Source organism: Thalassophryne amazonica, chromosome 1 (genome assembly GCF_902500255.1).
Source record: "Thalassophryne amazonica chromosome 1, fThaAma1.1, whole genome shotgun sequence".
Classification (NCBI taxonomy): Eukaryota; Metazoa; Chordata; class Actinopteri; order Batrachoidiformes; family Batrachoididae; genus Thalassophryne; species Thalassophryne amazonica.
The window spans coordinates 4,969,475-4,995,353 of NC_047103.1; the positions used below are offsets into that span (position 1 = coordinate 4,969,475).

A 25,879-nucleotide genomic window follows, 5' to 3' on the forward strand; every position below is an offset into this window, starting at 1 on the left:
CTGTACACACACACACACACACACACACACACACACACACACACACACACACACACACACACACACACACACACACACACACCTGACTCCATTCATTTATCCATACACATGCCCACAAAACACACAGAAGAGCAGAATGGCTCAACCCCGACAGAACCATCCAACCCCCCCAACATAACCAACAGTGTGGTGGATTTTACAATCAAATACACCATGGTCACTAAGAATTCCATGTCTAACTGGCGTGCATTATTTTCGTGTATATGCACACAGAGTTCGGCGAGTTAAGTCACTGTTATAATCACTCTGCTCTGTTCATCACCATAGCAACGCACAAATCAGTTAGCACAGATCAGTTGTGTTTTGACAGGTGAATGACAGAAACGCGATAAAACATGGATTTCCAAGTGAATTTTAATATTTTTGGCCAAAATAAAATGTTTGAGGAATGGAAAGAGGAGGAGAGCGAACAAGAAGAACAACAAAAGCAACGGTGTAAAGATTTAACATCGGACAAAATGAACAAGATTGAAGACGGGAAAGAAGAAGAGAACGGTTGCCAAGGATGAAAATATCTTGAGACTGGCATCAAATAGTCCCAAATACTTACACATTTTTATCAAGTTCTGTTAACGTCAATCAATCTTTGTGTGTTAGCTCACGGTGTGGGACCAGGGTATAAGCAGATTAAACAACGAGAAGCCGTGCATTACGCGGTTTGAATGCACGACACGGAGTAACACCACTCCGCGTCATGCATTCAAACCGTGTAATGCACGGCTTCTCGTTGTTTAAACCTTACATAAATGACTTGGATTGTTAGAAACTTTTTAAGAGGTCAAGAATCTAGATTTAAAAGCGCAGCTCTGACTCACGTGTGCACAACAGTCTGCAGGTCAGCAGACCTCATCATGACATCACACAGCAAGGGAGGAGCTGTCTCATTCATGGTGGTGCTGAAATGACAACAAAACCATCTTTCTTGCCAAGTAAAGATTGACGCCCGACATGATAAACCTTAAAGCAAGAAGAGATGATCATAAAATGAAGCCTAGAACATAAGTCAAACCAGAGATATTAGTTTGTTTGTTTGTTTTTTGATGCTTTATTTAAAGAGTTTCTGGCCAAACAGGTTGACACTTCCCACACTGGCACCCAATCTGGCATACCGACAAGTAAAGTTGTGGTAAACTGTGCGCAGCTGTGTGTCAGTGCACAAAGAAAAATTTGAAATGTTCAAAAATTCTGACACACATTAATTTCATGAACTAGTCGTGAACATTGTGCAGCCTATTTTAAAACATTGCGTGTCGATGCTCTCGGCGCATCTGAACCTGAAATTGAGAATATTATCAGATGTTACATCTATAATAAACGTACTTTTACAGATACATTATGTAACTCATAAGAAGAAATTAAAATTCACCTGTTTTACCAAAACATTACAATATATATCATAAATCATTACGTGTGAGACATGATTTCTCCACCACATGACACACACGAGACAACCTGCAGCTGTAGATCATTTCTCTGTGGGAGTGATGAGAGATGGTTTCATCCAAGTTCTGAGAATAAATGCATCATCAGCTATGAAATGATTATTTTATGTAGCGCGGCGTCCAGCGGGACAAAGCGGGACACATTGGCACGATGTATTGTTCAGCAGTGCAGGGATCAAATCTGTGCATGTCGAGGTGCCTGAAAAACACAGACACAGCAGAGTTTTTACACTCCTGTTAGTTAATTAACTGTTTAGTGTATTTTATAGCTGCTGCTTTTTTACATGTTTAATACTTCTGTTAGTTTTTCAGTGTAACTGCTGTGAATTTTAAATTTATTTGCGTCTGTGTGAGCCTTAGGAGTGGTTAGCTTATCTATTATTGGTTAGCTCGTGTTTACTTGGCTACATTCTTGAATTTCTTAGTGCACAAAGTACACTACTAATTCTATTTTACACCCTCCATAAATCCTGCGTGATGTTGGAAGATCTTAGAGAGCCGTGTCCGTAAGTTAGAGCAGCTTCTTAGCGCAGTGGAGTTAGATGTTACGGGCACTCCAGATGAAGTTAGTGTTGGGCCGGCTAGCAAGCCCATTAGCATCAGCTTAGAAACGCCAGCTGTGGAGGACGGCTTTCGGACTGTGGCTAGGCGGAGGAAACCCCGTAGGGCTAGGTGCCCGGTTGTGGCACCCCGATCACACTCGCCACTGCGAACTGTGAATCGGTTCTCCCCCTTGGATTTGCCAGATGTGAATTCTCTGAGCCCACAAGTGACTTCCACTCCTGTCTCCAGGCCAAAACACCGGACTTTAGTGATAGGGGAATCTATCACCCGCAAAGTCAGGTTACAGACGTCGGCTGACGTTAAATGTATTCCTGGGGCCAGAGCTCCTGACATTGCATCTCATCTTATGGTGCTGACGCTGCAGAAGGGAAGACAGACGAAGGAACATGACACGAGTAGTCACATAGTTATTCACGTTGGCACCAATGATAACAGGATGAAGCACTCAGAGGTCACAAAAATGGACATAGAGAGGACTTGTGACCGATGATGATGATGTGTTGATTAATAGTCTCTGGTCCCCTCCCCTCCCGAGGTACCGATGAGGCATTTAGCAGGCTGACATTGTTAAATAGGTGGCTGGCGCAGTTTTGTAGACAGCAAGGCTTTAGCTTTATTGATAACTGGCCTTCGTTCTGGGGTCGCCATGGCTTTCTGATGCCGGACGGCCTCCACCCTACTGGGGAAGGCGCCGCCATCTTGTCTGCAAACATAGATAGAGCTCTACAGGGAGGGTAACATTAGGAATCTACAGCAGGCCATGGAGCAGGTGATTAGAGACCCTGCAAGGCTTATGACAAATGTGGATGTGGAATCCATTAGCTTAGCGGGGAATTTAGTGCAGAAAATCCGCTATGGTGATAGTGCAGTTTATTTGCCAGGGAGGGAATTTCAACAAGTTGAGACTGTGGCCTGCTTCCGTAGTTGTGTCCATAAAAAACATAGAGGGATATGCTTTCCGAACTTAATACCCATTACTATATTGGATGATGTTGAAATTGAGGATGGCCCAGTGGTTGTTCCAGTAATAGCAACACGCGTGGAATGTCTTAAACCTAAACCTACTTCTAGGCATCTTATATATGCTACTCTGGAACCACCCCTAAACCCAAACAGTTCAACTGTCAACCCCACTGAGGTCCTTAGACTGGGTCTCATTAACATAAGATCACTGTCCTCAAAATCATTGTTGATTTATGATCTAATTATTGATCATCACTTAGATACCTACAGCTGTCCTCCCCTTAAATGAGGCCTGCCCACCAGCATATACATTTAGTCACGTCCCTCGTGATGCGAAGCAAGGCGGGGGTGTTGCTCTTATTTATAAATCTAGGTTTAGCTTATTAGCTGTTGGGGGTTACAAATATTACTTGTTTGAGCATCTGATTCTCCGCTCTGCTCAGTATATTACACATTGCCAAGGTCAAAAGAATAAAAATCAGTTGTATTACTTTGTCACTGTATATAGGCCTCCTGACCCATATTCTGAATTCTTAGATGAATTTGGTGCGTTCATCTCTAACTTGTCAACTAGTGTAGATAACATTCTGATCATTGGTGACTTTAACATTCATATAAATAGGCCTTCTGATTCCCTCTGCAACTCATTTATGGAATTTGTGGATGCATTAGGATTTCGGCAATGCATTCGGGATTCGACGCACATTAGTGGAAATACCCTGGATCTGGTTCTCGCACGTGGTATTGCTGTCACAAATTTTGACATCATGCCTCTTACATCAGTGGTCTCTGATCACTCACTTATTAAGTTTACAGTTTCGCTGCTGTGTTTAGTGGAACAACAACCTTATATATCGTTACGGCGATGCATCAACTCCTCAACTAAGACTGAACTTGAAGCTAGACTGCCTGATGTCTTAGCTTCACATTTGACAAATACCCAGTCAGTAGACAGACTTGGGGATAGTTTAAACTCAGTGCTCAAAACTACACTCGACATGATTGCACCACCTGTGTTAAAAACCCGCTCCCCCAAATCACAGTCACCTTGGTTCAATGATTATCTGCGTGACCTCAAGCATAAAGCAAGAGGTCTAGAACGGAAATGGCGTTGTTCAAAATTAGAAGTATTCCACTATGCGTGGCATGATGCTATCTTAGACTATAAGCATGCATTATTGGCTACAAAGCAGACTTACTACTCTGATTTGATCAACAAAAACAAGCATAACTCAAAGTACTTGTTTGACACAGTGGCAACACTTATGCATGGACAACCACCTGTAGTTCACTCTCCTTTTACAGCACAACATTTTCTGGATTACTTTTGGAAAAAAATAGAAGACATCAGGTTAAACATATCCCGGCATGCCTTAATCCAGCCACTACACCCTGCTGTTGATGTGGGCACCACTACTGAGGTATTACCTAGATTTACAGAATTTGATAGTATCTCACTAGACATGCTGACAAAACTCGTAATGTCAACAAAAAGCACAACCTGTTTATTTGATCCTATACCAACAAAACTGTTTAAGGACCTGTGGCCCACTCTTGGGCCGACTGTGCTGGAAATTATTAATCTTTCTTTAACTTCTGGATCTATTCCTAAATGTTTCAAATCTGCAGTGATTAAACCATTACTTAAGAAACCTAATCTTGACTCTAGTGTATTGACAAACTATTGGCCGATATCAAATCTATCATTTTTCCTTAAAATTCTGGAAAAAGTGGTGTCACGGCAGCTCGTAGACTATCTTACTGAGAATAATCTCTTTGAGCCACTGCAGTCTGCTTTTAGAAAATATCATTCCACAGAGACGGCTCTCACTAAAGTGGTGAATGATCTTCTGCTTATAATGGATTCGGACACCATTATGGTTCTGTTGCTGTTAGATCTCAGTGCTGCATTTGATACAGTTGATCATCATATTCTACTTGATAGGCTGGAAAATCATTTTGGGATTACTGGGAGTGCCCTTGCATGGCTGATGTCATACCTGGCCAGTCATTCTCACTGTGTTTTGTACAGTAACACTACCTCTAACCTTAGTGACATGAAATTTAGGGTTCCACAGGGGTCTGTCTTAGGCCCCCTGCTTTTCTCCCTTTATATAGCACCCCTTGAGCACTTATTGCGGCATTTTGGGATTACCTTTCACTGCTATCAAAATCAAATCAAATCAATTTTTTTTATATATCGCCAAATCACAACAAACAGTTGCCCCAAGGCGCTTTATATTGTAAGGCAAGGCCATACAATAATTACGTAAAAACCCCAATGGTCAAAACGACCCCCTGTGAGCAAGCACTTGGCGACAGTGGGAAGGAAAAACTCCCTTTTAACAGGAAGAAACCTCCAGCAGAACCAGGCTCAGGGAGGGGCAGTCTTCTGCTGGGACTGGTTGGGGCTGAGGGAGAGAACCAGGAAAAAGACATGCTGTGGAGGGGAGCAGAGATCAATCACTAATGATTAAATGCAGAGTGGTGCATACAGAGCAAAAAGAGAAAGAAACAGTGCATCATGGGAACCCCCCAGCAGTCTAAGTCTATAGCAGCATAACTAAGGGATGGTTCAGGGTCACCTGATCCAGCCCTAACTATAAGCTTTAGCAAAAAGGAAAGTTTTAAGCCTAATCTTAAAAGTAGAGAGGGTGTCTGTCTCCCTGATCTGAATTGGGAGCTGGTTCCACAGGAGAGGAGCCTGAAAGCTGAAGGCTCTGCCTCCCATTCTACTCTTACAAACCCTAGGAACTACAAGTAAGCCTGCAGTCTGAGAGCGAAGCGCTCTATTGGGGTGATATGGTATTATGAGGTCCCTAAAATAAGATGGGACCTGATTATTCAAAACCTTATAAGTAAGAAGAAGAATTTTAAATTCTATTCTAGAATTAACAGGAAGCCAATGAAGAGAGGCCAATATGGGTGAAATATGCTCTCTCCTTCTAGTCCCCGTCAGTACTCTAGCTGCAGCATTTTGAATTAACTGAAGGCTTTTCAGGGAACTTTTAGGACAACCTGATAATAATGAATTACAATAGTCCAGCCTAGAGGAAATAAATGCATGAATTAGTTTTTCAGCATCACTCTGAGACAAGATCTTTCTAATTTTAGAGATATTGCACAAATGCAAAAAAACAGTCCTACATATTTGTTTAATATGCGCATTGATGTCTTTATGTCTGTAAGACAATCCTGCAGTTTAGCTAATTGGTGTGTGTCCTCTGGCTTCATGGATAGATAAAGCTGGGTATCATCTGCATAACAATGAAAATTTAAGCAATGTTGTCTAATAATACTGCCTAAGGGAAGCATGCATAAAGTGAATAAAATTGGTCCTAGCACAGAACCTTGTGGAACTCCATAATTAACCTTAGTCAGTGAAGAATATTCCCCATTTACATGAACAAATTGTAATCTATTAGATAAATATGATTCAAACCACCGCAGCGCAGTGCCTTTAATACCTACGGCATGCTCTAATCTCTGTAATAAAATTTTATGGTCAACAGTATCAAAAGCAGCACTGAGGTCTAACAGAACAAGCACAGAAATGAGTCCACTGTCTGAGGCCATAAGAAGATCATTTGTAACCTTCACTAATGCTGTTTCTGTACTATGATGAATTCTAAACCCTGACTGAAACTCTTCAAATAGACCATTCCTCTGCAGATGATCAGTTAGCTGTTTTACAACTACCCTTTCAAGAATTTTTGAGAGAAAAGGAAGGTTGGAGATTGGCCTATAATTAGCTAAGATAGCTGGGTCAAGTGATGGCTTTTTAAGTAAGGGTTTAATTACTGCCACTTTAAAAGCCTGTGGTACATAGCAAACTAATAAAGACAGATTGATCATATTTAAGATCGAAGCATTAATTAATGGTAGGGCTTCCTTGAGCAGCCAGGTAGGAATGGGGTCTAATAGATGTGTTGATGGTTTGGAGGAAGTAACTAATGAAAATAACTCAGACAGAACAATCGGAGAGAAAGATGGTGGGATGGTTATGAGTAATTTTTTTCTCTAATAGTTAAAATTTTATTAGCAAAGAAAGTCATGAAGTCATTACTAGTTAACGGTAAAGGAATACTTGGCTCAATAGAGCTCTGACTCTTTGTCAGCCTGGCTACAGTGCTGAAAAGAAACCTGGGGTTGTTCTTATTTTCTTCAATTAGTGATGAGTAGTAAGATGTCCTAGCTTTACGGAGGGCTTTTTTTTATAGAGCAACAGACTCTTTTTCCAGGCTAAGTGAAGATCTTCTAAATTAGTGAGATGCCATTTCCTCTCCAACTTACAGGTTATCTGCTTTAAGCTGCAAGTTTGTGAGTTATACCACGGAGTCAGGCACTTCTGATTTAAGGCTCTCTTTTTCAGAGGAGCTACAGCATCCAAAGTTGTCCTCAATGAGGATATAAAACTATTGACGAGATAATCTATCTCACTCACAGAGTTTAGGTAGCTACTCTGCACTGTGTTGGTATATGGCATTGGAGAACATAAAAAAGGAATCATATCCTTAAACCTAGTTACAGCGCTTTCTGAAAGACTTCTAGTCTAATGAAACTTATTCCCCACTGCTGGGTAGTCCATCAGAGTAAATGTAAATGTTATTAAGAAATGATCCGACAGAAGGGGGTTTTCAGGGAATACTGTTAAGTCTTCTATTTCCATACCATAAGTCAAAACAAGATCTAAGGTATGATTAAAGTGGTGGGTGGACTCATTTACATTTTGAGCAAAGCCAGTCGAGTCTAACAATAGATTAAATGCAGTGTTGAGGCTGTCATTCTCAGCATCTGTTTGGATGTTAAAATCGCCCACTATAATTATCTTATCTGAGCTAAGCACTAAGTCAGACAAAAGGTCCGAAAATTCACAGAGAAACTCACAGTAACGACCAGGTGGACGATAGATAACAACAAATAAAACTGTTTTTTGGGACTTCCAATTTGGATGGACAAGACTAAGAGACAAGCTTTCAAATGAATTAAAGCTCTGTCTGGGTTTTTGATTAATTAATAAGCTAGAGTGGAAGATTGCTGCTAATCCTCCGCCTCGGCCCGTGCTACGAGCATTCTGGCATTTAGTGTGACTCGGGGGTGTTGACTCATTTAAACTAACATATTCATCCTGCTGTAACCAGGTTTCTGTAAGGCAGAATAAATCAATATGTTGATCAATTATTATATCATTTACTAACAGGGACTTAGAAGAGAGAGATCTAATGTTTAATAGACCACATTTAACTGTTTTAGTCTGTGGTGCAGTTGAAGGTGCTATATTATTTTTTCTTTTTGAATTTTTATGCTTAAATAGATTTTTGCTGGTTATCGGTGGTCTGGGAGCAGGCACCGTCTCTACGGGGATGGGGTAATGAGGGGATGGCAGGGGGAGAGAAGCTGCAGAGAGGTGTGTAAGACTACAACTCTGCTTCCTGGTCCCAACCCTGGATAGTCACGGTTTGGAGGATTTAAGAAAATTGGCCAGATTTCTAGAAATGAGAGCTGCTCCATCCAAAGTGGGATGGATGCCGTCTTTCCTAACAAGACCAGGTTTTCCCCAGAAGCTTTGCCAATTATCTATGAAGCCCACCTCATTTTTTGGACACCACTCAGACAGCCAGCAATTCAAGGAGAACATGTGGCTAAACATGTCACTCCCGGTCTGATTGGGGAGGAGCCCAGAGAAAACCACCTATTCAATATTAATTTTAGTGACCTCCGATTGGCGTAACCGGGTGTCATTACTGCCAACGTGAATTACAATCTTACCAAATTTATGCTTAGCCTTAGCCAGCAGTTTCAAATTTCCTTCAATGTCGCCTGCTCTGGCCCCCGGAAGACAATTGACTATGGTTGCTGGTGTCGCTAACTTCACATTTCTCAAAACAGAGTCGCCAGTAACCAGAGTTTGTTCCTCGGTGGGTGTGTCGCCGAGTGGGGAAAAATGGTTAGACATGTGAACGGGTTGGCGGTGTACACGGGGCTTCTGTTTAGGACTACCCTTCTTCCTCACAGTCACCCAGTCGGCCTGCTTTCCCGGCTGCTTGGGATCTGCCGGAGGGGAACTAATGGCGGCTAAGCTACCTTGGTCCGCACCAACTACAGGGGCCTGGCTAGCTGTAGGATTTTCCAAGGTGTGGAGCCGATGCTATGCTATGCAGATGATACTCAGTTATACATGCCGATAAGTGCTGGTAATCTCGTTCACATAAAATCCTTAGAAGATTGCCTTGCAGCAGTGAGAAGTTGGATGTCTAGAACCTTCCTACTTTTAAACTCTGATAAGACTGAAATGATGGTTCTTGGTCCAGTGAGACATTGGCATCAATTTGACCAGTTAACACTCAGCCTCGGCTCGTGTGTCATACATCACACTGACAAAGTGAGGAACCTTGGGGTAATTTTTGATCCTTTGTTGTCCTTTGACCTCAACATTAGAGATATTACTAGGACTACTTTCTTCCACCTGTGAAATATAGCGAAGATTCGTCCCATATCCTGTCTATCGCTGATGCTGAGACCCTGATCCATGCATTTATCTCTTCTAGATTGGACTCCTGCAATGTTCTATTTTCTGGTTTACTGCAGTCTAGCATTAGGGGTCTCCAATTGGTTCAAAATGCTGCAGCCAGACTTTTGACACGAAGCAGAAAGTTCGACCACATTACACCCATTTTGGCGTCTCTTCACTGGCTTCCTGTCCCTGTGAGATCAGATTTTAAGGTTCTGCTACTAACCTATAAAATTATTCATGGACTGGCACCTCCCTACCTAGCTGACCTAATTAAACCTTACGTACCGGCCCGGGCTTTACGTTCTCAGGGTGCAGGACTACTTTGTGTCCCTAAGGTGAATAAGAAGTCTGTGGGTCACAGAGCTTTCTCTTATTGTGCCCCTGTTCTGTGGAATGATCTCCCTGCATCAATAAAACAGTCAGATTCTGTGGAGATTTTGAAGTCCGGACTTAAGACGCACTTATTTTCCCTTTCATATGGCTAGAATACTAGTACAGTTTTGTTTTACGCTTTTTACTCTTTTAATTCATGTATTAGTAATTGGAGTGCGCTGCAGCCTCAAGTTCACCTAAATTCTGGGTCTTTTAGTGAAGTTTAGGGCTAGTGGCCAGCGATCACCTTAGTATTTCTCTGTTTTTCTTGTTGTTTAATGCTGACAAATTATACAGTATTTTTTGTCTTTCTGATGCCTGATTCAGTTTTTTCTCTCTGTTTAAGGTGCAGCTCCATCCAGAGATGGGAGTTGTATTCGTGTTGGCGATCCTCCTGTCCTGTGCGCCAATAGCATTTCTTGTATATTTGTCCGTGAATTGTTCTGTAATTTATTTCTGTATCATGGCCCAAGCAGAGGGTCACCCCTTTGAGTCTGGTCTGCTCGAGGTTTCTTCCTCAGAGGGAGTTTTTCCTTACCACTGTTGCTCTGGGGGTTGGTAAGGTTAGACCTTACCTGTGTGAAGCACTTTGAGGCAACTCTGTTGTGATTTGGCGCTATATAAATAAAAATAAATTGAAATTGAAATCAGCGTGGACCATCTTTCGCTTAAAAGGCTTTAGTTTACCGTGTTGCATTGGAAAGCTGTAGCTTTGGATGCTAATTTGATTAGTGTTTACACGGCATAGGTGCATGATCTAGTCTTTTGTTTGTTTTTTTTCTGGGGACGTTACAGCGCCACACACAGGCCTGGCATGTTGAGTACAACGTTAAACGGAGCTTTGAGGCGCAGTTTGCCTCAAACATTTTTTGTAATCAAATTATTTGAGTCCCTCGACTAATCGTTTCAGCCCGTTTTGTTTTAATAGCCTCACCTGTGGAGTTGAGCGGTGTGGTGGAGCTGAGCTCGGAGGGTGAGGTGTCCCCTCGAGTTGAGCGAAGAAGACCCACATAAATTTTGCCTTTACATAAAAAGAGTAATACGTTTCTTTTCAATTTAAAAAAGTAAAGACTTACACACTGACTTTAAAGCAGAATATTGTCGTTTGATGATGGGGAGCTCATCTCAACAGAACATCGGATTTCTGTTTTGGTGTCACTTTGGTGTCACTAGGTGTCATAAATCTAGCTCTGTCATTGGTTGACAAGGAGGCAGCGTATAGTTTACCCAGCATTCATCACTGCATACCATCTTATGAAACACCCCAACAGACATGACATTATTCTTTAAACTGATTATTCTTTATTGTAAATTTAGTCTGTTATTCATTAAAAAAACACACACCATTTTGGAACATATTGCACTATTTCATCAATTTCTAAACCAGGACAGTGAGGTTTGCTTCAAGGCTTTAAGGGAATGAATCAGCTGTGTAAGGTGCATCATGTGCACTTTTACGTGCATTTTGTACACACGCTGTGCACGTCACTCTGGTCATGTAAACTAGTCCAGACAAATTCATGGGTCCCTGTATGTCCTGGGCTGCACTGGCAGTGTTAATTTTACACTGGGATTTTGCTATGTGTGCCACTGTGGAGCACTAAAAATGCTACTGTGCGTGCACAAGACACACAAATTGTTTGCGCGATTTGATGAATTAGTTCCAACATTTGATTAGTGCGCTGTGCCAAGCTGAGTGCCCACAGAGCGAGCTAAATTCAGAGCGACGCTGAGTGAAAGACATTATTACTAACAAACACAGAAATATATTTATTGGTTTTGATTCAGGCCATGAAGTCACTAGTCAGAGGTGTTTGGTGATGCTGATATCTTTGCAGGAAAGGAAGGTCCAATCTTTCAGGTCCTGGTGCTTCCTGTTTTACTGTGTGGATCCTTGGGTACCAGTGGTGGTACCAGTGGTACGCAGGTGTCTGAGTGTTGATGAATGCAGTAGCTGGAGGACACGCCCACGTGCCCCCTGGCTGCGGCAGGTAGATGGTTGTTTTAAAGATGTAGGACCGGGTGACTGTTTGTGTGGTTGCCATCCAGGACCCAAGATGGTTCCGTGGTGTCATGAATGCAGCAAACTGCAGCACCAGTGCACGCTCCCAGGCTTGACACCTGCAGGCAGATGTAGGAGTGATTGTGTTGGTTATAAATCAAATGGAAATGGACAAACTGGACAAACCCAGTGGGACATTATCAGCATTTTTGAAATACTGTTTGTCCTGTACAGTGATGCTACGGATCTAATGCAATGATCTGTTTCCAGTCGTGGACTCTCGTGTGTTTCCACCTCCTGAATCTGGGGATAAGCACCCAAACCATCAGCTCTCAGGACCTACACACAGGACCTACTCCTTCCTTTAATTTATTGTCTCTTCTTTTCTCATCTGTAACTTCTCTCATTTTTTTCCTTCACTTTCTGCTGATCTGTGTTTCTCACCCTGTGTGTCCTCCAGGTTTGATGTATATGTAATTTATTTTTGGTACACAAAGAGCTCCATGTAAATAGAAACCATGGAGCTGCTCCAGCACTTTGTGTTTCTTCATACAGTGATTAAATAGGTGACCTGCTGACCTTTGATGGCTTCATAAATCACCGAGCTTGGTCTTAAAGCCAGAACCGTCCAGCCACGGCGGGCTTAGTCACTGGCCAAAGTCAAAGGTCAGAGGGTCAAGGTCAAAGGTTGCAGTGACAATCATCCAAGTCTGGATTTAAATGAAGTTATCTCAGGAGACAGAAAAACAGCATGATAAGAGAAGTCCCTGAAACCTGCTGACTTCTTTTTTCACCTTTGGAATACAGAATTCCCATAATGCTGTGCAGGACGTGTTCACACTCTGCACATGAAACTGCCTGCGGTTCTGAACGCGTTTCTCAGGCTCCACAAATTCTGATTGGTGTCCTGACTGGACATGCCCCTCCAGATCCTCCAGATTACCTCGGTGGTGTCCTCCAGGCCCAGTCAGCTGGAATGTCTTTCAGGATTATGAAGGTGGACAAAATCAGAGCTGCTCAGGAGGAGGTGTGAGAGACAGAGAAATAAATAATTGTGATTTATGATTGAGGGGGCATCACTTTCTGTGAGCTGGGTGTTTCCTTGTTGCATCAGGATCCAAAAAAAGGAAATAAACACAGAGGAGTTTGTGTGTTTCTAGCCTGCTGTGCTGAGAAGTTGAGTCACTTTTGTGTCGTTTCATTGGTGTCCGGTGTTTCCTGTCTACAGCTGGGCTATCTGGATGTCTGATCCACTGCCCTCCAGTAGCAGCTGTGACCTCCCCTCAGCCCCTCCCACTGGCTCCCTAATATCAGCAGGGACCTCCCCTCAGCCCCTCCCACTCTCACAGCCTCTCGCTGCTGACCTTTGACCTTTTGAGGGTGCGCACCCTGCTCCCAGACAGCAAGGTGTCTGCAGCCGCAGGTGCAGTGAAGTGGTCTCTTTGGTTTGTGCTTGACATCAAACGCTGGAATGTCGTATGTTTTTTTTAACATAACAGCTAAGAGTTGCTGAAAACATTCACGCATGAAACAAAACACGAATACGCACAACAACATAAATCAGCTGAATCAGATAAATCAGCTAAACAATGTGAGATCGTGTGGAATATCCAAAGAAATCCTCTTCCATCTGATTTATTGATTTTCTCTCCTCTCTGTTGAAAATATGAACAACTTATTTCTACGTGGGGTTTGCAGGTTGTCTGTCGTCACAGCAACCTTTGGCCAGTTTAACAACACCGAGCAGTTTGTCTGAGAGAAAAATGATTTCAAATGTCAGCGTGTCTTTGGAGAGGAAGTGCAGCAGAAATACGGCGATCGCGAGTCTCCAACATTGATCGGAGGAATTTACAGTGTTCAGTCACAACAACGATCATTCACGGAAATCAACATCAAAATAATCTGAAGTTAAATAAACAGAGGCACAAACTCAGAAATTAACAATGCAATATTTCGCATCTTCATTGTTAAAATGTAAATTTATAAAAACAAAACAGATTGAGTACTGTATTTTCTGGAGTGTATGGTGCTTATGTCAAAAAATGCATCAGGAAGTGGGGAACAAAAGTCAGAAGCAAAATAAATTTAGTCAGTGCACTATTTATAACACAAACAAGGGGGAGGTGATGGTCTAGTGGTTAAGGTGTTGGGATTGAGTCCAGAAGATCATGGGTTCAAATCCCCACCTGACTGGAAAATCACTAAGGGCCCTTGGACAAGGCCTTTAATCCCCTATTGCTCCCGGTGTGTAGTGAGCGCCTTGTATGGCAGCACCCTGACATCGAGGTGAATGTGAGGCATAATTGTAAAGCGCTTTGAGCATCTGATTTCAAGGATTCAAAAGAATTTTATTGTCATATGCACAAAGGAACATGTTCCCTGCACAATGAAATGTGTTTACTGCATTTAACCCATCCTAATAGCCAGTTAGGAGCAGAAGTCACCTTTAGGCACCCGGGGACCAGCTCCAGATGTATGTCCTGCTTTAGGTCAACAGCAGGGCTGAGAAAACCATGACCGGCCTCATGACAACAGACGACACACACAAACAACACACATAAGCCGGCCCAGTACATGAACACATATAAAAAGCACACACAAGGTAAGACTTGGGAAAGAAAAACCTTCATTGCTGCTGCATGATTCAATGCAGCAGCAATGCAGGAAAAAACCCATCAGCACAATGAACAATGATCACACACAACAACAGGACGAGAGACGACGACCGAGATTTGTAAGAGATGCAGATGGAAAAGCGCTATATAAATGCAGTCCATTTACAAACACTGTGTTAGCCATCAGAAGCTAACGGGCTAATTAGTGTTATTGTTCCAGGCGCAAAACACATGCAAACACCTTCTTTTGGCCACTTTAACCATTGTTTGTAACATAAACACACAATGGAATTAATCATTTGAAAAGTTGGTGCATTATTTGATTATTTATAAATTAAAAAAATGCCTTAGCCACCAGAAGCTAATGAGCTAATTGTTATTGTAACATGCAAAAAATGCAAGTAAACTGTTTGCTTTGGTCACTGAACAGACAATCATACGTGAGGTAAATGTGCAGTGTATAAACCACCTGAAAACGTTTTTATAAAACATTTGGACACAATAACAGATTTAGCTTAGCTGAGTTTTTGTTGCTGTTCTTGTTGTCTTACAGGCCAATCAAGTGTTGTTTCAAGTCATATAAAAGTTATATTCCCTCTTTTTATTGCAAAGCACAGTCTTTCAGGTGGAGAACATGATTTATTAAATTTCTGTATGACAAAGAACTTTTTTTCTCATTTAGAGCGTCTTCTTCTGCTGCTTCTTATGCTTCTGTTTCTTCATCTGCTTCTGCTTCTGTTTCTTCTTCCTTTGTTTTTGCTTCTGCTTCTTCTTTTGCTAATTCTGTTTCTTCTTCTTGGACTTGGACCTCTTCTTCTTTTTTCTTCTTCTGCTGCTTCTTTTGCTTCTATTGCTGCTTCTTTTGTCTTTGCTTCTACTGACTAATCGTATCTCATTCAGTTTACAAAAGCAGCTTGTCATGCATGTAGGTGGTGCCATCTTGTGGCCATTGATGATAATGCAGTATTTTTGAATATATGTTCCTTTGCAGTCTGAGTTGCAGGACCTTACAAACTAGTACAATAGCATGACATATAGTCGGTAAACTACGGTAAATAAATGACCTGGTTAGAATTGCAGACTGTGGTTACCTGTTCTTTAGTGATTTGTTTTTAGGTTCAAGCACCTTCAGAGCACAGACATATAATTTTTACAAATGAAACAACTTCTATCAGCTGACGTCCAAATACTCACCTCTGACCTTCGATATCACTTTGATCTTTCAAAGCCTTTGAGTTTATAGACATTCAGGATTCCGTGTCCGATGTCTGTGCTCAGTGTTTGCTTGTGTTGTCCTGCAGGTCAGGTCGGATCAGGTCAGGGAGCGTGCACTGGTGCTGCACATTGCTGTATCCAGGGCACTACACAACTATCTTTGGTCTTGGGTAACAACCACCCTGTCATGCAACCAGTCTATCCCCACCCCTCCCCACTAACTGTCTATATGCTGCAGGCAGGTGAACTGTGGGCGTGTCCTTGACCTTCTCCAGGTGCTGGGGTACTTGTGTATTGGATGATGGCCAGAGAAACACACCACATGGACAAAATGTGGTGTCTGATGTTCGCTCACAGTCTCATCTGAGTCTCACTAAGTAACCGTTCTTTTAACACAAAGTCATTCCAGTGGGACCCAAAGACCCTCCACAGAGACCTGGGACCAAAGACAACAGGTTATCACCTTAGGTCACTGGTTAGACTTCAAGTCTGGCAACCAGACAGTAAGACCTGAAGCACCAGGACCCTAAAGACTCGGACCACCCAGGCATCTCTGGATCTCAAAGGCAAAGGACCCAAAGACACGAATGTCACTGCAGAGGTCAGTGAATGTCTGTACAAGTTCAACACTTTGTCCACATCCAGGGACACTTCTGATGGCCAATGTCCAGGAAGCCAGTGAAAGCCTGGATCTTAGTCTGGGTCCAGGATGACGACACACCAGTTCTAGTCAAACACCATCCTGACATCCATCTAGTTTGCTCTCACACTATATGTTGATCCTACAGATGTCATCGGGGCTTATTTCAAAGCTTTGTGCATCAGCGTTCTGCGTTCCGGAGAAATTTGCAGCACTAGTGTTAAAAATGGCTCAGTTGGCGGACGCACCTTTTCATCCCTGTGCGGTTAACAAAGCCTGGAAGTGTTTCACAGCCTTCAGCTCTCCTCTGGCTGCACAACAGAAACAGCTTATGAATAGAAAACGCATTTAAAACCCTCGTTATGGGTGTCAGCTGTCACAAGGTTTTGGCCCTCGGCTGCTGCTGCTGCATGTGTGTGCGCCCAAACGCACACGCGAGTGTGTGTTTCTTTTTTAGCACGCCCGTGTGTGTCATAGAGATTAGAGCTTGCTGTGTTGTTTAGTATTTAACCGAACTCAGAGGTTTTCCTTCCTCAGCCCTCAGCACAAACCCATCCGCTGTCCCTCTGCAACATCCCATGATGCTCAGCAAACACGGACCTTTGATGTCAGCTGGGGTGGTGGTGGTGGTGGGGGTCAATGCATCTGAGGGGGATTTCCTGTGCTGCCAATCAGACCATCAAAGTAAACAGATGGTGCTTTTGCTTTCAGTGGGAGGTTTTTATGTAAAACTAAAAGTGAGTCATTCAGCAGCAAAATGATGCTGATGGTTCCAGAACCTCAGAAGCTAATCTGCTGAAAAGAACCTTAGCCACAAGACTCTTACTGCAACTGATAAAAGTATCCACAAGGAAAAGTACCACAGAAGAAATAGTTTCCTTTACAATGAATTCACCCACATTCATTGAGAATGACACACCAGTAAAAGGCACCACTTCTACTGCACCATTTTTTAAAGACGTAAAAAAAAAAAAAAACATTGTTGAGGTGGCTGCTTTGATCTGTGGCCAGACGGTTTTTGGTGCTTGTTGTGGTGGCAACCCAAGAACCGGCTGATGGATGCCTGCGGTGAGGGAAGGTGTCAAGCTGAAGAAAGAGGCCTTTTGTGTCTGGTTAGCACAGAGATCTACGCAATCGGCAGCTGAGCACCGGCAGGCTAGAAGGACTTCAGCCTGAATGGTGGCTGAGGCAAAAACTGTGGGAGGAGTTAGGAAAGGCCATGGAAGAATGACTTTCAGACACAAAGTGGTTCTGGCTAACTGTCAGGCGTCTGAGGAAAGGGAGGCAGTTCAGTTTGGGAGGAGAGCTGCTAACCTGCACTGAGGATATCATCAGGCATTGGAAAGAACACTCTGAGGATCTCCTCAACCCATGTCCTCCTTCGAGGAGGCAGAGGTGGAACACTCGGGTGGATTTGGTGCCATCTCACTCGTGGAATTCACTAAAGTCCTCAAAAGTTTGCCAGGAGCGGACAAGCTTCACCCTGACTTGTAGTGCAGCAAATAAGTGAAACAATCATGCAAATGGTGATAAAAGCATCAAAGTCGGCAGAAATGCCCCTTAGACACTCCTCTTTTGAAACAAAACGATTGGCCACTTGACTTTTCAATCGGTGGTCAGGTAGGGGTCAGTTGAAGAATTACACAGAGGTCAAAATTAAAAGATGCTGCAGTCATATTGAAAAATATTCCAAATTATTTGCCTGATCATAAAGATTACAAAAAGGTATAGTTTGGACTATCTGTGACTGAATTCTATGGAGTTACGGGATAAAAACAGCAAGAATGGTGACAAAGGTCAGTGTCATTTTGTACAGGAATCAAAAGTTAAAGTTGCTCCAAATTTGGTAAAAAGTGATGCAAATTATTGGTTGAGCTAATAGGATTAATAAATGGAATAGTGTTGACAGTGTTGAATGTTTGGTCTCCAAAGTAAAGGTCAACCAGGGTCTATGTCTATTGGATTGTTTGACATGTGACATATGTTACCCCGTAACGTGATAAGTAAGGATGATACATGATCCAAACTATTCCTTTTTAGAACGGTGTTAACTCAACTAGTAATTTGCATGATGTTTTACCAAAACTGGAGCACCTTTAACGTTTGACCCCTGTACAAAACGAAACTGACCTTTGCACCATTCTTGAAAAGTAAATGGTAAATGGTAAATGGACTGCATTTATATAGCACTTTTCCATCTGCATCAGATGCTCAAAGCGCTTTACAATTATGCCTCACAGTCACCCCGATGTCAGGGTGCTGCCATACAAGGCGCTCACTACACACCGGGAACAATAGGGATTAAAGGCCTTGCCCAAGGGCTCTTAGTGATTTTACAGTCAAGTGGGGATTTGAACCCATGATCTTCTGGACTCAAGCCCAACACCTTAACCACTAGACCATCACCTCCCCAAAAGTCAAGTGGCCAATCGTTTTTTTCAAAAGAGGATTGTCTGAGGAGTATTTCTGCCGAATTTGATGCTTTTATCACCATTTGCAGGATTCCCCTCTAAATATTCTCTTATCCGCACTATTGCTGAAGTCTCTGGATGTGGCATAATGTTGTTAAAAGAAGCAAAATATCCATTCTATACTACAACCCAATTCCAATGAAGTTGGGATGTTGTGTAAAATGAACATAAAAACAGAGTACAATGATTTGCAAATCCTCTTCAACCTATATTCAATTGAATACACCACAAAGACAAGATATTTAATGTTCAAACTGATAAACTTTATTGTTTTTGTGCAAATATTTGCTCATTTTGAAATGGACGCCTGCAACATGTTTCAAAAAAGCTGGCACAGTGGTATGTTTACCACTGTGTTACATCACCTTTCCTTCTAACAACACTCAATAAGCATTTGGGAACTAAGGACACTAACTGTGAGTGTCATGATTGCATATTAAAGGAGCATCCCCAAAAGGCTCAGCCATTCACAAGCAAAGATGCGGTGAGGATCGCCACTTTGTGAACAACTGCGTGAAAAAATAGTTAAAGAACAATGTTTCTCAACATTCAATTGCGAGGAATTTAGGGATTCCATCATCTACAGTCCATAATATAATCAGAAGATTCAGAGAATCAGGAGAACTTTCTACATGTAAGCGACAAGGCCGAAAACCAACATTGAATGCCCGTGATCTTTGATCCCTCAGGTGGCACTGCATTAAAAACCGACATCATTATGTAAAGGATCTTACCACGTGGGCTCAGGAACACTTCAAACACAGAAAACCATTGTCAGTTAACACAGTTTGTCACTACATCTACAAGTGCAAGTTAAAACTCTGCCATGCAAAGTGAAAGCCAAACATCAACAATATCCAGAAACGCTTCCGCCTTCTCTGGGCCCAAGCTCATTTGAAATGAACAGATGCAAAGTGGAAAAGTGTGCTGTGATCTGATGAGTCCACATTTTGAATTGTTTTTGGAAATCATGGACGTCGACTGTTAAAAGCACAAAGTTCAAAAGCCAGCATCTGTGATGGTATGGGGGTGTGTTAGTGTCCATGGCATGGACAACTTACACATCTGTGATGGCACCATCAATGCTGAAAGGTACATCCAGGTTTTGGAGCAACACATGCTGCCATCCAAGCAACGTCTTTTTCAGGGACGTCCCTGGTTATTTCAGCAAGACAATGCCAAGCCACATTCTGCACATGTTACAACAGCGTGGCTTTGTAGTAAAAGAGTGCGGGTACTAAAAAATAAAAATAAAAATACAACAGCAGAGACTCCGGACTGTTGAACAACTGAAGTCGTACATCAAGCAAGAATGGGAAAGAATTCCACCTACAAAGCTTCAACAGTTACTGTCCTCAGTTCCCAAACGCTTATTGACTGTTGTTAGAAGGAAAGGTGATGTAACACAGTGGTAAACATACCACTGTCCCAACTTTTTTGAAACGTGTTGCAGGCACCCATTTCAAAATGAGCAAATATTTGCACAAAAAAAATAAAGTTTATCAGTTTGAACATTAAATATCTTGTCTTTGTGGTGTATTCAATTGAATATAGGTTGAAGAGGATTTGTAAATCATTGTATTCTGTTTTTATTTACATTTTACACAACGTCCCAACTTCATTGGAACTGGGGTTGTATTTTTGTATTATTGCTGTTCTTTTGCTTCATAATAAAAATATTTGAAACAAAGTCTCTGGATGTGGTTGGTCTGTCATGGCTGACAGGCTTGTACAATGTTGCAGTACCTCTGGACTGGTAAACTGGGGTGGTGCTCCCCATCTCAATCTTCTGAATTGTGGAAGAGCTGGACATGTCACAACATGTCCTGTGAGACTTCAACACAGTGGCGCTTTTGCTCCATCAGCTTCGTGCCGAAGCCATCGGCATGAATTTCGCTGCAACTCTTTTCATGGCAAAATCTTCTGTCCCAGTGGAATGTGCCAAAAAAGTGCTGATGTCCACCTCTTCCGCAATTTCTTGAATAGTCACATGACGGTCCCGCATCACCACAGCGTTCACTTTGGAAATGATCTGGTCATTTCAGCATGTTGATGGCCGCCCAGAGTGCGGCGCGCTCTCCACCATTGTGCGGCCGGTTGTACCGCTCCTTAATCTGTGTGATGCCCATAGGATCGTCACCAAAAGCCGTCTGAATAATCCAAATGGTTTCCACCTGGCTGTCGCCCAGTTTCTGGCAAAATTTGATGCAGTCGCGCTGCTCCAGTTGTTCCGCCATTGTCCTTGCAAAGAAAAAACAACGAGAGACTCCACCCATCCTCACACAAAGACTGCTTACCAGCAAATGACACAATCGACAGGCTTGAAAAAAATCACGCATGTGCACGAAGGTTCAAGGTTGGCTCCTGCAAACACACGTGATTCAAATCCATCAGGTTTTTGAAAAAAAAAAAAGGTCGGATTCTTTTCTAACAGACCTCGTATATATATATATATATGTGTATATATATATATATATATATATATATATATATATATATATATATATATATACACACACACACACACACACACACACACACGGTTTCATGCTAAACATTATGTGGGTGCTCGTAACCCCGGGCATGTGTATGCACATTTTGTTGTTGTGAACTATCTAACTTTAAGGAGATAAAATAAGCAAATTCTCCAGTGAAACACCACAGTTGTGCTCTCATAAAGTTCCTGCTTTAATCCTTTTCTGTGGCCGAGCTCCGGGACCATGTGGGCATTTTTCTCACACTGATCGGTCTTCCAGCTGTTCAGGCTGATGAATTTGCTAACCTGCTGGGCTCGTAGGATTCTTATTCAAATCATGTTTAATGTAAAAAAAAGTCACTGTGGAAGAAACGGAAGAAACAAAAAGTCTAACTGTTCTTTTGCTAGAAGAGTAGATGAAGAAAAAGAAGAAGAAAAAGAAGAATAGCTCATCAAAAATAATGAACAATGATAGCAGAAAGGTTATTTTTCTTGGTTTTAGTAGGGATGTCTCGATCTGATCACGTGATCGGAAATCGGGCATGATCACATGGTTTCAGACTTGATCGAAATTGGACGTTGCATCCTGATCAGGAATCCGATATAGACTTTATCCTCATTATTTTGAACAGCGCTATTTCAAGCTCATTATTGCAGATTAATGGGCCTTTCACACGTCAGAAGCATCAGAGGCGTCAAGAATCGGTCTAAAAAGCATTATTGTCAATGAGACGCATTGCTTTTTAGAGGAAAGCGGTAATGCGCGCTCCCATCAAAAGTGTCACGCGCATTGCCGCTTGTCAGCAGGCTGATGCGGTCAAAGTTCAACCCAATCTTTTTTTTTTAAATAAAAACCCAATCCAATTTTCAACGCTCTGAGCTGTGATGTAGCTTCATGCTGTCCAATAGGAACGAGGCGTCGGGCCAAAACATGGAAGACTAGTGGCAGAAACCGCTGATCTGTACAAAACAGATCAGTGCAGAAACCACTGATCTGTACAAAACAGAAACGTGTCACAGGACTGCTCATTTATAGAGCAGTTTTCTGAAGAAAAATCCATCCATCCATCCATCCATCCATTTTCTTCCGCTTTATCCGGAGTCGGGTCACGGGGGCAGCAGCTCAAGCAAAGCCGCCCAGACCTCCCGATCCACACACACCTCCCCCAGCTCCTCCGGGGGAACCCCAAGGCATTCCCAAGCCAGCTGAGAGACGTAGTCCCTCCAGCGTGTCCTGGGTCTTCCCCGGGGCCTCCTCCCAATGGGACGTGCCCGGAACACCTCTCCAGCGAGGCGTCCAGGGGGCATCTGGAAAAGATGCTCGAGCCACCTCAACTGACTCCTTTCGACGTGGAGGAGCAGCGGCTTGACTCCGAGCTCCTCCCGAGTGACCGAGCTCCTCACCCTAGCTCTAACGGAGCGCCCAGCCACCCTGCGGAGGAAACTCATCTCGGCCGCCTGTACTCGCGATCTCGTTCTTTCGGTCATGAGCCAAATCTCATGACCATTGGTGAGGATCGGAACGTAGATCGATCAGTAAATTGAGAGCTTTGCGCCCTACTCAGCTCTCTCTTCACCACGACGGTCCGATACAGCGACCGCATCACTGTATATGCTGCACTGATCCGTCTATCGATCTCACGCTCCATCCGTCCCTCACTCGTGAACAAGACCCCGAGATACTTAAACTCCTCCACTTGAGGCAAGGACACTCCACCGACCTGAAGAGGGCAAAGCACCTTTTTCCGGTCGAGAACCATGGCCTTGGATTTGGAGGTGCTGATTTTCATCCCGGACGCTTCACACTCGGCTGCAAACCGCCCCAGTGCATGCTGAAGGTCCTGATTTGACGAAGCCAACAGAACCACATCGTCCGCAAACAGCAGAGACGAGATTCTGTGGTTCCCAAACCAGACCCCCTCTACACCCTGGCTGCGCCTAGAAATTCTGTCCATAAAATAATGAACAGAACCGGTGACAAAGGGCAGCCCTGGTGGAGGCCAACGTGCACTGGAAACAGGTTTGACTTACTACCGGCAATGCGAACCAAGCTCCTGCTGCGGTCGTCCGAGGGACATGGTCGAACGCCTTCTCCAGATCCACAAACACATGTGGACTGGTTGGGTGAACTCCCATGAACCCTTGAGCACCCGATGGAGCGTGTAGAGCTGGTCCAGTGTGCCGCGACCAGGACGAAAACCACTCCTCCTCCTGAATCCGAGGTTCGACCATCGGTCTAATTCTCCTCTCTAGTACTCTGGAATAGACCTTACCGGGGAGGCTGAGGAGTGTGATCCCCCTATATGTGGAACACACCCTCTGGTCCCCCTTCTTAAACAGAGGGACCACCACCCCGGTCTGCCAATCCAGAGGCACTGTCCCCGATCGCCACACAGTGTTGCAGAGGCGTGTCAGCCAAGACAGTCCCACAACATCCAGAGACTTAAGGTACTCAGGACGGACTTCATCCACCCCAGGAGCCTTGCCACCGAGGAGCTTTTTAACCACCTCGGTGACTTCGGCCTGGGTAATGGATGAGTCCTCCTCTGAGTCCCCAGTCTCTGCTTCCTTTTCAAAAGACGTGACGATGGGATTGAGGAGATCCTCGAAGTACTCCTTCCACCGCCCGACAACATCCCCAGTCAGGGTCAACAGCTCCCCACCCGCACCGTAAACAGTGCTGGTGGAGAGCTGCTTCCGCCTCCTGAGGCGTCGGACGGTTTGCCAGAATCTCTTCGAGGCCAACCGATAGTCATCCTCCATAGCCTCCCCAAACTCCTCCCAGACCCGAGTTTTTGCCTCTGCGATCGCACGGGCTGCGGCACGCTTGGCTTGCCGGTACCTGTCAGCTGCCTCCGGGGTCCCACCTACCAACAAAGATAAGTAGGACTCCTTCTTCAGCTTGACGGCATCCCTTACTTCCGGTGTCCACCACCGGGTTCAGGGATTGCCGCCGCGACAGGCACCAGAGACCTTGCAACCACAGCTACGAGCGGCCGCATCAACAGTGGAGGTGGAGAACATGGTCCACTCGGACTCCATGTCTCCAACCTCCCCCGGGATCTGGGAGAAGCTCTGCCAGAGATGGAAGTTGAAGACCTCACTGACAGAGGGTTCCGCCAGTCGTTCCCAGCAGACCCTCACGATACATTTGGGCCTGCCAGGTCTGACCGGCTTCCTCCCCTCCCAGCGGATCCAACTCACCACCAGGTGGTGATCGGTCAACAGCTCTGCCCCTCTCTTCACTCGAGTGTCCGAGACACGTGGCCGAAGGTCAGATGATAGGACTACAAAGTGGATCATCGACCTCCGGCTCAGGGTGTCCTTGTGCCACATGCACTTATGGACATCCTTGTGCTCGAACATGGTGTTCGTGATGGACAAACTGTGACTAGCACAGAAGTCCAACAACTGAACACCACTCGGGTTCAGATCGAGGAGGCCGTGCTTCCCGATCACCCCCCTCCAGGTCTCACTGTCGCCGCCCACATGGGCATTGAAATCCCCCAGGAGAACAATGGAGTCCCCAGTCGGAGCGCTATCTAGTACCCCTCCCAGGGACTCCAGGAAGGTCGGTTCTGCACTGCCGCTCGGCCCGTAGGCCGAGACAACGGTGAGAGACCTGTCCCCGACCCGAAGGCGTAGGGATGCAACCCTCTCGTTCACCGGAGTGAACTCCAACACATGGCGACTGAACTGGGGAGCAATAAGCAATGCGACCCCAGCTCTCTGCCTCTCCCCGTGGGCAACGCCAGAAAAATGAAGCATCCAGTCCCTCTCCAGGAGTTGGGTACCAGAGCCCAATCTGTGCGTGGAGGTGAGCCCAACTATCTCTAGTCGGTATCTCTCAACCTCCCGCACAAGCTCAGGCTCCTTCCCCCCTAGCGAGGTGACATTCCACATCCCAACAGCCAGGGGCTGTGAGCATGGACCGGGCCGCCGGGCCACCCGCCCTCGACTGCCACCCAATCCTCTCTGCACCCGACCCCCATGGCCCCCTCTGCAGGTGGTGAACCCACAGGAGGGCGAGCCCACGTCCCTCTTTTGGGCTGAGCTAAGGCCCAACCACCAGGTGCTCACGCACGAGCCACAACCCAAGGCCTGGCTCCAGGGTGGGGCCCCGGCTCCACCATACCGGGCGATGTCTCGGTCCTTGATTTTTTACTGGTCATGGAGGTTCTGAACTGCCCTTAGTCTGACCCGTCACCTAGGACCTGTTTGCCTTGGGAGACCCAACAGGGCGCACAAAGCCCCCGACAACATAGCTCCTAGGATCATCCGGGTACGCAAACTCCCCCACCAAGATAAGGTGGCAGCTAGAGGGGGAGAGAAAAATCCTTGGAAATGTTTTTTGTTGTTGTTGTTTGTTACCTCAAAATTTCTGATTACTGTTTTAACTGTAACAGTAACAGTGTTCTAAAAAAGTTTAGAACACTTGTAATTAAAATATCCAAATCAATAAATGGTTCTTTAGACACCTTTCATCTGTAAGTTAAAACCACCTGTTATTTCAGATTAGGTAATTTCTTGTTTAACATAAGGAAC

At 44.2% G+C, this 25,879-nt stretch overlaps 1 protein-coding gene and 1 long non-coding RNA gene across 2 annotated transcripts in view; one reads left to right on the forward strand and one right to left on the reverse strand.

Moving 5' to 3' along the window:
• Positions 1 to 1,483, reverse strand: part of LOC117524907 — a 10,945-nt gene extending 9,462 nt beyond the window's left edge. The window contains exon 1 of the long non-coding RNA XR_004564912.1: positions 1,364 to 1,483. This is a non-coding gene — a long non-coding RNA (uncharacterized LOC117524907). The remainder of the gene's footprint in view (positions 1 to 1,363) is intronic.
• LOC117524748 (sodium channel protein type 4 subunit alpha B-like) overlaps positions 1 to 25,879 on the forward strand; it is a 295,022-nt gene that overhangs the window by 164,080 nt on the left and 105,063 nt on the right. The gene's annotated exons all lie outside the window — the stretch shown is intronic.